The sequence below is a fragment of the Lagopus leucura genome, unplaced genomic scaffold (assembly GCF_019238085.1).
Source record: "Lagopus leucura isolate 7727_CA_CO unplaced genomic scaffold, USGS_WTPT01 Super-Scaffold_100033, whole genome shotgun sequence".
Taxonomy (NCBI): Eukaryota; Metazoa; Chordata; class Aves; order Galliformes; family Phasianidae; genus Lagopus; species Lagopus leucura.
The window spans coordinates 1123906-1136678 of NW_024962282.1; the positions used below are offsets into that span (position 1 = coordinate 1123906).

General features: G+C 36.4%; 1 protein-coding gene across 2 annotated transcripts in view; it reads left to right on the plus strand.

Moving 5' to 3' along the window:
- Positions 1-12773, plus strand: part of SOX6 (SRY-box transcription factor 6) — a 366568-nt gene that overhangs the window by 46094 nt on the left and 307701 nt on the right. The window contains exon 2 of one of the 2 annotated variants that reach the window (XM_042881831.1): positions 4710-4780. The gene's annotated coding sequence lies outside the window, so the exon portion shown is untranslated. Of the gene's footprint in view, positions 1-4709; positions 4781-12773 lie in introns of those variants that run through there. The other variant, XM_042881833.1, reaches the window with a different exon arrangement.

Here is a 12773-nt window from a genome sequence, read left to right on the forward strand (position 1 = left end):
TGTTTATTTTTCATTCTATATTTCATTCACTATAGGCTCAGGTCCTATAGTGATTGAATACTTCATGGATATGCAGAGATGCAGCCTTCACAAGCTGCCTGTTGAATACATAATGCACGTTTTTCAAATACGTATCCCTTTACAGAAGGGATCGTTAAAAGTGCTTGTAGCCAGTTATTTAATACAGTACTGCAAGATCATGTGTCACTACTGAGCGATATCCTTTTGGGAGAGACAATGGGACAACTGTGTTGTGAACCACGCCGTGGGCTTTGGCAGAAATGGTGATGCTTCTGGGGTTCCTTTTTTAAGAGGCTGTTTACAAAAGCACCATCTATTGTATGCGTATGTCAACATGCTTTTTGTAGACAGATGTGAGGTTGCTCTAAACTGGAATTCATGTAGTTTACGTAAGTGCTAACCATAGCTAAACTGGATTAGAGTGGGTTTTGTGGCCAGACATCTCGTAGTGTGGGCAGAGTGAGCTCACATCTCCCTGCAAAGCAACTGTGGAGTTGCAATCCTATTTTAGGTGTGTTTTGTTAGCCTGATTTCTGTAATAATGACGTAACAGCTTCTGATACGTAGAAGGGCAGAGCGCTGCTCTTACAAAAGGAAGAAATACTGGTTCCTTTTTATGAATGAGGAGGTAGGAATCACAAAGGATGTCCCTTGCTGAAGGTTGTGAAGAAAATCTGTAGCAAAAAAGTGGCTGAGGCCAGAGTTCTGAGTTCAGAGCTCCGTCCCAACCAATGTTTATCTCATGCACCATGTTCTTACTGTTACCTCACAGTGACGCAACGTTTCAAAAAGACCAGTGTCCTAACAGATAATATGCTCTGATTCCTCCTTCGCTAGATCACTTGGCTGGGATGTCAGTTGCAGAATACACAAATCCAAATGAGGATAATTGCTGAGAGTATTATAAAATGTAAAGTGATTTTTTTTTTGCGGGGTGGCAATAATGAATGTAACAAGAGAGAGTAAACAATTTAAGAAGAGAGCAAGGGCAGTAAAATACAATCCTAGGCCACTGAGAAGAAGTGACAAAAGAGGACAGCAACAGGATTTGTCTTATATCTTCTGTAGCAAGTCTCATCTATAGTGGTTACTTTATTTTCTTTCCTATCTCAAAAAGATTGTGTATGAAGAGTTTTCTGTGTGCAGGTAAATCAGCCTTCAGTGAATAGTCTTGAAACTGTGCCCTTTACCTCAATTAAGTGAAATTTGTAGAATTCCAACTCAAAAGGTTTCATCATAATCAACCTTCTGCCCCTTCATTTTTGTGATTGTAGCTATGAGCCTACAGATCATTAATGTTGTTTTAATTGTGAAATTTTGCACATTTGGTGTGTGAAATTGTGATGATTCAGGCCCTAAATGTATAACTTCATTTCTGTATTGTTCTTTATTCTCATTTCACATCATGCTATCATTCTGAAAACAGTTTTTTAACAGCTGTTGAATGGTACGTATTTTAGTCCCAGAAGCCCACAATGATAGGCCACATTCTCAAATGATATAACACGATGCCATGCTTTTTACTAAATAACTGCTTCCATTTTTTACTTGCAGGCTCCCTTTGTGCTCACTTTTGTGCACAGAAAATACAGGCTACCTGTAGAGGCTGTATCTTAGAAGAATCAAAATACGTTAATGAAAGATTTTATAGAATTAGTATGGTGGGCCAGAAGTAGTAAAATATCAAGAAAACTGAAATCTCTTGGAATCATTAGAGCTGACAGTGTTTAGGAAGAAAGAGAACTATTTTATAATTGACTTTATAAGCAAATAAATTCCACTATTTATGGAATTTTCCTTGGTTTGTAGCAGTGAAAGCATACTGACGTTCTTAATCTGTTTTAAGTCCAGGATTCTCTTGGTCTCGATATGTATTTGCAAGATGAACAAAAAGCACCTGAAATCCAGACATAATGTGCTCTTACAGCTTTGCTTCTCCCCTTTTTTTGTGAGATAAAGATGCAAAAAGCTTTCCAAACGAGCATCTAAAATAGCTGCAGGTACTGAGAATGTTCTGAGAGCGTTCTGACTGCAAAGTGCCTGGCTGAATTTTCTGATGGGACTTGTACCAACTGAATCAACAGAATACTTTAAAAAAAACCCACATTGTTCTTGTATATTTTTCTGCAGAAATTGTTCACCTGTGTGGTCACTTTGAGTTCAACTTGAGACATTAAAAGTGACAGCAAAAACAGATTAAGCCAATAGAATATGGACTAGATTTCTGAAAAGGCTAGGTCTTTCTTCTTAACAACAGTGGATGCTGGCCTCTCAAAAGCTTTAAAAAAACATAATGCAAGTCTTTTATCAATCGCAGGGACTGTACACTGTTAGTCATCCACATACGTAGATTGCATAGGGTACAGCTAATGGAAATTTTGTATTAAACATCATGATGTTAGTGTTTGATGGAAAGAGGGCTTTTTACATGGAGCTCAAAAAGGGAGATCTAAAATAAGAGAACAATGCAAGGCTCATTATGGAATATTAGAACCATAGATATAGAAGAGGGGAGGAAAAAAAATGCAACTTATTCATTTAATTATGTCTGAAGATTTTTTGGTGTGTTGTTTATTGAGCCAGAAATGTAAAATGAGTCAAAGTAGTGAAAACAGGTGTCATTTTCCTTCTTCTAAACACCAGGTACCTCTTGAATTTTCAATATAAATGTTTCTGATCAATTAGTATTTATGTAATTTTACTGATATTCTGGTTGTGTTTGCAGAATATTGCTATCACAGAACCCTTATTTGATTTCTTTTGAATGCCCTGCACATAATGCACTATATTATTATAATTACCAAGGAAATGTGGCTGAAGAAAAAAGTAATTTTTGATAGTGTTTATGATGTACTAAACAACAGTCCTCCTCATGTTATTCTATTTTGAGAAGACTGGGCTTTTTGGGGCTGGGTTTTTGTTTTATTCCACACTACTGGCTGTATATTAAGTAAGTTCCCAGTTTCAAGGTGTTATCTGAAGAAAATACCCTAATTTGCTCACGGTCACTGAACCCTTTTCTGTCTGTCTTACTCATGTTGTTGCCCTAAGAACCAAGGCCATATGTCTTATTCTGCAAGACTTTTTTTTTTTTTCCCAAATGAAACTTTTTCCTGGTAGGTTAACAGAATGCTAGAGCTAAATTTCAAATTTTGTATATTTAACCTTTCCCCCTAATTGCTTGTACAGAATAGAGATTTGGTGCTTTGTTCCTAAATTCTCTGCATGAGGTGGTGTGCATTAAAGTGTATTTATACTCTTTCAGATTAATTAACTGTGACCTTATGAACCACTGTCCTTGTTTAATTGGTGGCTCCAAAGCGCACTAATGGCATAAATCAGCTGATAATGAGATTCAGACTTGCTTTTAAAATATATAATAACACAGCATTGATACAGCAAATGAGATTTGTTGACTTTCTGTTGGTATTACAGGAGAGAAGACACAATTAAATGTGTACTTTCTGGATGGGGGAAGGCTAGGTTGGAATGAATAATATGCACTTCAGGGTGGGTGTACGAAATAAGGAGAGGATATTCTACATCAAGATAAGTTTGGTATTTTCGCCTTGTCTCTAGGCAATGTGCAGTACTGGCTGGTGTACTTCAGGATACAGAAATGTTGTGGGAAGGTGTTTCTTAAAGATTACCGGAGGCTAATAAAAGTGATGATTTCATCTTAAATATAGTTACATGTTTTTAAACTAAGCTTACACCCACTGTTTTATGAACTGTAAATTAATCAGATAGCTTCTGGAGAACAAAAAGGTTTTGACCTGAACTAGTTGCCCAGGATCCATTACTATTTTCAGTTTAATGTTACCCATATCCATCCTCACATTTTGGAAAGAAAACAAGGGCTCTGCAACAAAGTTTCTTTGTTTTCCTAAGAACTAAAAATGTGCTGTATGTAGACCAAACAATAAAAATAAACTACTGAACTACCTTCTAATGCATGGGGGTTCTGGAGAGAGGAAACCATGGATATTTAGAGGCATAAAGTGAGTCATTGTGCTAGTTAAAGAATTTTATAAGGCGAGCTCTGTGGGTTTGAGTTGCATCTGCTACCTTTCCAGCTAGAACTGAGAGGTACGCAGGAAAAAGAATGTTGGATTTAATCATGCCTTATAGTGAACACATTGTACTTAGATTAAGCTTCTGACTGGGATCTAGACCATACCAGAACAAAATTGTCAGACTGTCTTTCTGTATAAATTTTGCCCCAGACAGGTTCCTGTGAAAGATGCCCAAACAGTAATATTTTAAACCAGTCAAGCTGCAAAATGCTACTAACAAAATACTTTTAAAATGTAATGAGTGTTCTGTAACATGCTAAAGAAAACAGCAGCAACAACAACAACAAAAAACAGCAATCCAAAGAAAGCCTCAAAACTATTTCTCTTATTAAAAGATAACCATGCTTGCGTTTATGACAGTTTCTATAAGCTGCAATGGACTGGGTTGCTATGGCATGAGGTGTAGAACAATGAAATAATTGTTTCTCTTGGTATTGGCTTCCTGGAAACAGATTCTGTGTAAATTACTTGGCTGAAATAGTCACAACAGTATTGTGTGCTGCTTTATTTAGTACATAGTTAAAAATCATAATTATTCAATAATAAAAAAAGGTAACATCGATTCTGAGCTTTCTTTTGTTTTAACTCCCTCCCCCCCTTTTATATTTTCAGGACAGTTTCATGAATTCAAAAGCAACCTACCAGTGATTTCTGGGAGCTGGGGCTGATTTTCTTGTGTATTTGTAAGTATTCATTGAATGATTTTCCTGCTGTGTGCCTCTTTCTGATACTGTCTCAACACAACAAACGGAAACTATTTAAAACTATGTATTGTAATATCGTAGGTTTAAATTCTTCTTTTATTAAGAAATGCATTTCACTACTTACAAACGTTCTGTAGTTTGTTTTTGCTACCAACTTAAGCAACTTATTCACGAGGGCTACAGATACTTGATTTAACAATATATATTCACATTATTTCAGGCTTCATTTCATCTCTTTTTATAATACTCATGAGAGTATAACACATCAGTTACAATTGTTGCTAACTATATCAGTGCGTCTTGCTGTTGTGAAGCAAATTGTTTCTGGAAGTGAACTGAGGCTTCGATTCAAGACTGACAGGACTTTTAGAGGAAAAGTTACATGGGTTAATGGAGGAAATACTAGAACAACTGGTATCTGTTGAATTGGGAATGTATTTATATTTAAACTGGAGAAAGCTGACCTTTATGGTTGCAGCAAAATGACCGAGAGTGTAGTCATTTAGGCCATGGCCCAAGAATATGGTTAAGCATATGCCCAAGTTCAAGTAAAGTAAATAGGACTAGATCTCTGCATAAATGCTTTGAGAAAGGGAAAGTTAGAGGAGAGGATATGAGAGTAAGACACTTATTTATGCAATGAATAGAAAGCTTTCAGAATTGCTGTTTTGGATAGTCTTCAGCTTTAGTCAAGTATAATAAGGAGAATCTAATGGGACTTAGACTTGTCATGATATAAATTATTGCAATACCTCTTGTATGATGTAGTATAAATGAAACCAATCTATGCAGCCTGTTCTCTTAAGTCGCAAATATAGTTTATGAATAAATATTTATTCAATCATTTGTGGAAAAAAGATGTTCACAGAACTACATTCATCAGGGAAAAATATGGCTGTTTCTCCTCTCAATATGGAAATGCGTTCAATTTGTACTGAACCCTTCCTCTTTACAAATGTTTATTTTCATATGTGGCCTCACTATTATATTTGTAGTTTCCTTCATTTATAGGTCAGTAGACATCTGCATCTTTTTAATGAACATTGTCAGTCATATTTAAAGAAAAAAAATTGTTATAAAAATAATTTTTTTAAAGTACAACCTTTGAAAAAAAGTTTTGAGCTGGCAGTGTAAAGTTATGGGGTGATTACTAAATAGACAGCAAGGAATTTTATGCAACTTTTCCTGGCTTTGCTACTATGTGGTTTTTCAAGCAATCACTTGGGCTTTCCCATGCCTCATTTTTTTCTGATCTATGAATGGAAACAGTAATATATCAGTGAATACAAACAATACCTATTTGTACTTCAATAATCAGCATGCTTTCTAGTCAAAGCAATGGAATAAATACTGTAGTAGATTCACGATGAACATGTTTGTGCTTAACAGGCTAGTTGGATGAGAAGGCGTTAAGTATTGTTTAATTTATGCTCATGCAGTAGTGTGAACTTACAAAGTGCTTTAGTAATTGTATTATAGTATTATAAAATACACTTGGAGCTGGAAAAGACCTGACAAGGATCATTAAGTCCAACTCCTAGCCCCACACCTGACCACCCCAAATCCAAACCCTATGTCTGAGCATTGTCCAATGCTCCTTAAACTCTGGCAGCGTGGCACCATGACCACTCTCCTGAGGAGCCTGTTCCAGTGCCTGAACATCCTCTGGTGTAGAATCTTTTCCTAACACTTAGCCTGCCCCTCCCCTGACACAGCTCCATGCCGTTCCCTCAGATCCTCTCGCTTTCACAGAGAGCAGAGCTCCTTGTGAGGAGCTGTAGGCTGCCATGTGGCCTCTCCTCAGCCTACTATGCTCTGGACTGAGCAGACCAATGGGCCTCAGCCACTCCTCATATTTCTTGCCCTCCTTCAGCATCTTTGTTGCCCTTCTTTGGACATGCTCTAATAGTTTTGTATGGACTCCTGATCTGAATCTTGCCTTTACAACAATGCTCTCTGGTGAGAACTAGAAAAAAAAAAAAAGACATGAAATGCACTTTTGAAACAATGTTTGTGTTTAGATCAGCCAAATAAGTAGCTGAACTGTATTGAGCAATGTGGACTATAATCAAAGAACTGTACATTGCCTTTTGGAGAAGAAATTTTAGTACAGGGCCTAGTATTCTTACCAAAGAAGCCAAGTAAATAACTCTACAAAAGAACTATTAAATGAACTGCAGTCTTGTCTTTTGTAGATATTTTCTGCAAATTTGGAAGTTCAGTCTGAACAAATTTAGTCAAATTTAGAGTTCAGTCACGCTGACAGCTAATACTGCTGCTGACTGATTGTATTCTTCAATTAAAGGACTTGCTTTGATGTTTAGCACTGTATATTTGGGAACATACACAAATCCTACATTCATATAAGCTGAAAATAAAATGTAGGATGTACAACTGAATGATACAGCTCAGTGTCTCCTCACGTGCTGACAGCAGGATTGAAGTATATGTCCTATATGAATACAAGTTTAGATCTTAAATCATTTCCATTGTACCTGTCTTATCTTGAAAACGTTCTTTAAGTTTCAGTTCAGCAGATATAGATTCTTAGTATTCAGCAAGAGTAATATGTACAGTGTCATAAATTTTCACTGTGCTCTATACACGGATAGGACAGGCTGTTACCTCAAGGATCTTTCAGTTTAAAAGCTTTATTTCTGCAAATACTTATTCATGTGAGTTGACTGTGGAAGCTGATGAGAACTGGATCAGGACATGAGATTGAACAAAAACCGCCCTAAGGAGATAATACTGTATAAGATGGAGTCTTTGGGGGTTGGTGTGGAAGACAAAATGTTTGTATGTATAAACAGTTCTGAGAAGATTCAATTCAGTGCAGCACTTAAAAATGATAAGAGAAGTGTACAACTTAAAAATGTTGTGCTATAGTGCTCAGGCCTATTTTTGCAGCGTTTGTTTGATCTGTACTCCAGATAGAAGGACTTTAGATCAATGCTAGGAAGGATTAATCTTTAAAACAATCTGGTTTGAATATGGGAATACAACAAGATCAGCAAAATAGTGCTATAGGTCTATACCACAGCTATTTCAACTAGGAGCTATAATAACTTTTTCCTCAAATTTTTGAAAGTTTTGTCATAAATGCATTCTGCTGTAACATGTAATTACTTGGATCATCCAGTTCAGACAACTTCTTTTTTTTCTTTGTCATATTTGGCTACTTTTGTTCAGGAGAAAACAGGATTGATGATTCATACAAAAGTAACTTTCATGGAAAATTTGACATTTGTGCTTTTGTGTTATGCCCACAGAGTAATTGTCCTAACTGAAGGTTACTTTTTTTTCCAGAATGTGGTCTTGACATGGTTTAATTTATTTAACTGTTCTCAAGTAGGTTTGTCTAGTAGGAAACTGCAATGGTTATTTAAAGTTGCAAAAGGTAAAATAAATGCCCTCCAATAGCATTCATGTAAAATGAATTTTACTTGTACATCAGCAATTATACATACTTATTATTACCACTTCATTTTTTTTGCAAACATTTTATTGTGATGTGAGTGCAAAGTGAAAACACTGACACGGGGAGAAAGAATCTGATGTGAATTGTGGTAAAGCCAACGAAACTTACTCCAGTGTTTTGCTAGAATAGCTCTTCAATGAAAAGCAGGAGCAATTTTTTGAAAGGTTTCACATCAAAAATATAAATGTGAAGGGGACACACACATAATCATACATCACAACACAGAACAAACTGGTAACGTGAGAAGGTAAACTGTGTCAGTTCTAACACTTCAATCAGCATATTGTCAGAGTACTTTCTGCTTCAAACTCATTCTTCCTCAGTTTGATTGTGAAGGCAACTTTTATACTTGTTTAGTTTGATTTGGAGTGTTTTATTTAAAATGTAGAGACTGTTTGTTTACACCATCTGACCAATTAGACCCATTTAGAAAGCAAAGGGGTGCCTTACTGGAAGCTCTGTTTGGTGCAGTACCCGTGACTTTTTAACATTTTTGTGCTGGAAGTATCAGAGGTCATTTTCCTCTTCTACCTACTGTCCTGCTAACATTTTGTGACATGCCAATGTAAAATGATGTGGCTGCACTGTGATCTAGCCCCTCAGCAAGAAGCTCTGTTTTCTTGGGATTATTTTACAAGTGGTGAAAAGAAACTGATGTAGTAGAAAATTGACTTGGGTTTTATGCAGTGCTTAAGCTACAGTAGTACATAATTTTTCTCATAAGAAAAAAAGTTCTTGTGTACTTATAGTAGATGTATTTCAGAGACATTCAGTTGTGTAGAAACAAAACGGAAGGGAGAAGGACATTTCTTTAAACTTGAGTAATGCCTGGCGTGCAGATGTCTGTGTACATTCGCTAGAGTGGGCACAATGAAAGAGTACACTTCCACTGTCCAGTGCTGTGCAGTTGTACCTGAAGAGAGGAGTGTGTAGGAAAAAAGACTGGAGAGAGAAAGGTGGCTGGAACATCCCTCTGGTGAGAACATGACAGAAATCCAAGCAAAATTAACATTTTTAATTTTTTTTTTTTTTTTTTCTGTATCCAAGTGTCTCATGCCCCTCCTCTCCTACCTCTGCCTCTTGCTGGGATGTCTGATGGACTCCTCTGTGTGAATTTTTCTAAAGCTGTGTGGTTGTGGAAGGTCATCTAGGGACTTCTGGTTCTCCTAGTAGGCCTTTCTATTGCACGATGCTGGCACTGAAGCATGTTCCTATCTGAGTCGCCATTTACCTTCAGAGTGCAGCAGATGTTATTTTGGCTGCTTCTTTATTTGCTGTACAGACTGTTTCTTGGTAAATAAATAGATATACAGTGTGCTCATGCTGTGGAAGCTGTAGGTATTGTACTCATTTTAGCCAGATTTTCCTACAGTAAGCAAATAGCGCACCTAGAAGACTTCCAAGATTTTGATTTTTAACATAGCTTCTTCAGTATTTTTATTAATGAAGAATGAAATATATGACACAAGAGATAATATAAAAATAACAATTTGCATCAATATTAACCCAAAGGGCTCATCATATTGTTGTGCCACCCGAGTATTTTGAACTAGTCAAATAAGGACACCACAGAGGGGTGAGAACCATCCAGAAGGCTCCTGATGTACTGCATAAAGATGGAGATGTGTATGTAGCTTTGATGAAGTTTAACCATTTAGTGGAGGCGCTGCTAGAAATTCTCATTCAAAGGATTATTGTGCTCTGAACACAAGGACTTCCTTGCTCCACTGCTGCTCCATAAGTATGCTGCTCTAAATCTATCTGCTGTCTAAAAAAATCTTCTGCAAATTCAGTAAGCAAAAAATGGAAATCCTCAATCAAATATTTCTTTTTCTGCAAGAATAAAATATGCAGTTCAGGTTGTACAAAGTGCTTGAGAGAGGTATCTGTTAGGAAATATTTATGCTAGGAAGCTGAAATAAGAACGTGGAAGCTAAGTATTTGTACAAGTCCATACTTGGACAGAATCCTGCAGGTTTTCTGTAGTGATAGGCATTTGAAGAATAGTTTTGGAAGAAACAGTTGTTCATTGCAAAACCAAAGCTGTAGGTCTCTTAGCAGCTAGATCTTAGGAAAGCTGTAAAGAAAACTTTCTTCAGCCACGCTGTACATTACTATGCAAATGATGTGAAGGACTTCTTATTCAGTGGTATGCATAGAGAATACCAACAGTTGATATGAGCATTAACTTTTTGAATCGCATTAGTTAAAAGGGTGAGGGTTGTAAAATGCCTACAGACAGCTTCATTTTCTCCGTCTCCCTAATGCACATATACCAATGTCTGTTTGATTCATTTATTGACATAAAACAGAATTGCTTAGAACTAACCACTCATTCATCATAATCAGAGTTACAGGAGGATGTGGGGTAAGAGGTTAACTGCTTGCTAGATGTATCAAGATCTTTCCTATGTACCAAAGCCTGACTCAATAGAAATTTGATAATGGGCTGTTGAAGGTAAAACATAAGTGTTAATAGCTAAATAGAAAAATTGATAAAGACTACACTGTAAAATACATTTCTAAAGTTAATTAAAAAGAGTTGATCAATTAAAAAGAGCTGATCAAAGTGAAGCCCCCTTTAAAATGTTACTTCAAAATATTAAAGACAAGATTGAGCACAAAAGCCAATTTTAAAAATGAGCGCATATATTTTTTTAATTCATTTTACATGAAAAGATTTTGCTTCTTGACTGCACTTTAATTGACAATGAAAATATAAATAACGTGGAAAACTTTGTTTTTACTTTTATAAGTTTAAGTTTGTGCACAGTGAGGAAGAATTAATGCTTAGGGTATCTGTGTTAACAAGACATTTAACAAAATCAATCTGAACTAACTGGGAGCAGCTTGCCGTTCTTAATGTGTAAAGGATTCAGTACTGTGCATCATAAAATATTCAAAGACTACGCTTAGTTGTGTAAATACCATATTATCTTTATGGGTTTATTAGAGATTACTGCATAATCTGAAAGTTGGTCTGAAGGATGCTCCCTGCAGGAGCCAAGAAACCCCAGGGAGTAATTAATCTAATTCCCAGTGCTAAAACAAAGAAGGTTGTGTGCGTGTTTGAAGTGTCACCTCTCCTGCTTTCCCCAGTGAAACGCTCACAAAATGTAAGACTTCATTCAAACTTCTTATTTTTAATACAAAAGCAAAAGTTTGATCAAGAAAAAGAGATGACTTCCACGTGGATATTGGCAGGAGTGGAGGTTTGACTGAAAGACATGGGCCTGCAAATGAGCTGAATTACTGTAGGGCACCAGAAGGAAGACAAATGCCTCGCTAATCAACTGGCGGTGTATTTGGAATCCTTACTGCTGTATTATCTGTTCTTTCTGAAATGTTTTAGTATCCAATATATAGAACTCTTTTTGTTGTTGTTTGAAAACTGCCTGGTTGCTGGGGAAGCCTGTCATTTGTTTCCCTGGTAACACTGAACTACAGCTAGATTTGTTGGAAGTGGTCAGAGTAAGGTGCAAGCATTTGCAACCCAAATGCTTAGTATGATGAAAGTAAAAAAATCATTCCCTCCCAGATCATTTTTTGGAGGGGAAAACCATCTAAAACTTCAGTGGTGCTCGTACAGCAGGCACAAGGGATCAGAGATCTTGTTAACTTCAGAGTGTGTGGTGACAATCCTTGATCCTACTTCAGCAAAAGTTTATGAACATTGCGTCAGGCTCATGATTAGTCAATTCATCAGTGGAAAGTAGGCAGCCCTTTACATTTCAGAGACAAAGAAAAATGTTTCAAAATGCACCTGGTGTATCAAACTGTTCTTTGAAGTTCACTGAACTCATTCTTATTTCTCCTGCATTTGAGATATTATTTAGCATCGAACAAACTATCTTAATAGAATATGAACTACTGATTTACTGAAGGATAATTTTCTGTTTTAGTTTTATGTCTGGGGTTTGTTTGTACTATTGAAATTTTATTTCATTGTTCCATTTTTACCAAGTGATTACAGTTTGTATAAAATCCAGTAGCAAAAATAAGAAGCTGAAATTATTCTAAGATGCAATGTTCTGTACTTGTCAGCAGCAGGTTTCATGTTACTCTGCTGCTTCTTAACCCAATACTCTTAAAGTGTGGTTAGAAAGTTTTAATTTTATGGAACATTTCCTTCTCCAAATCACGATCCAGCTTTTAATGTAAATTTTTGAAGTCATTTCCCCTACAACTGTAGGGGAAACTCCCCCAGCCCATATCCACCTAACAACAGTTATATATAAGAGCCTATTTATCCTATATTGCCTGTGCAAGTTTTTATCATTGTGAGATTACTGGCTTTTTTTCATAGCTTATATATTAAGGTGATGTCCCACATGAGCATATAGTCCTTATGCATCGTTACTACGTTCATTAAAGCCTGACAGTGTATCTTTACTTGTCAGAAGCAGAAACAGGTTAGAATGGAGTCCTTTGCCTAGCGATTTGTTTGATAAGAACAGAAGCATGTTTATTTCCCTCTGAAATACAAATACT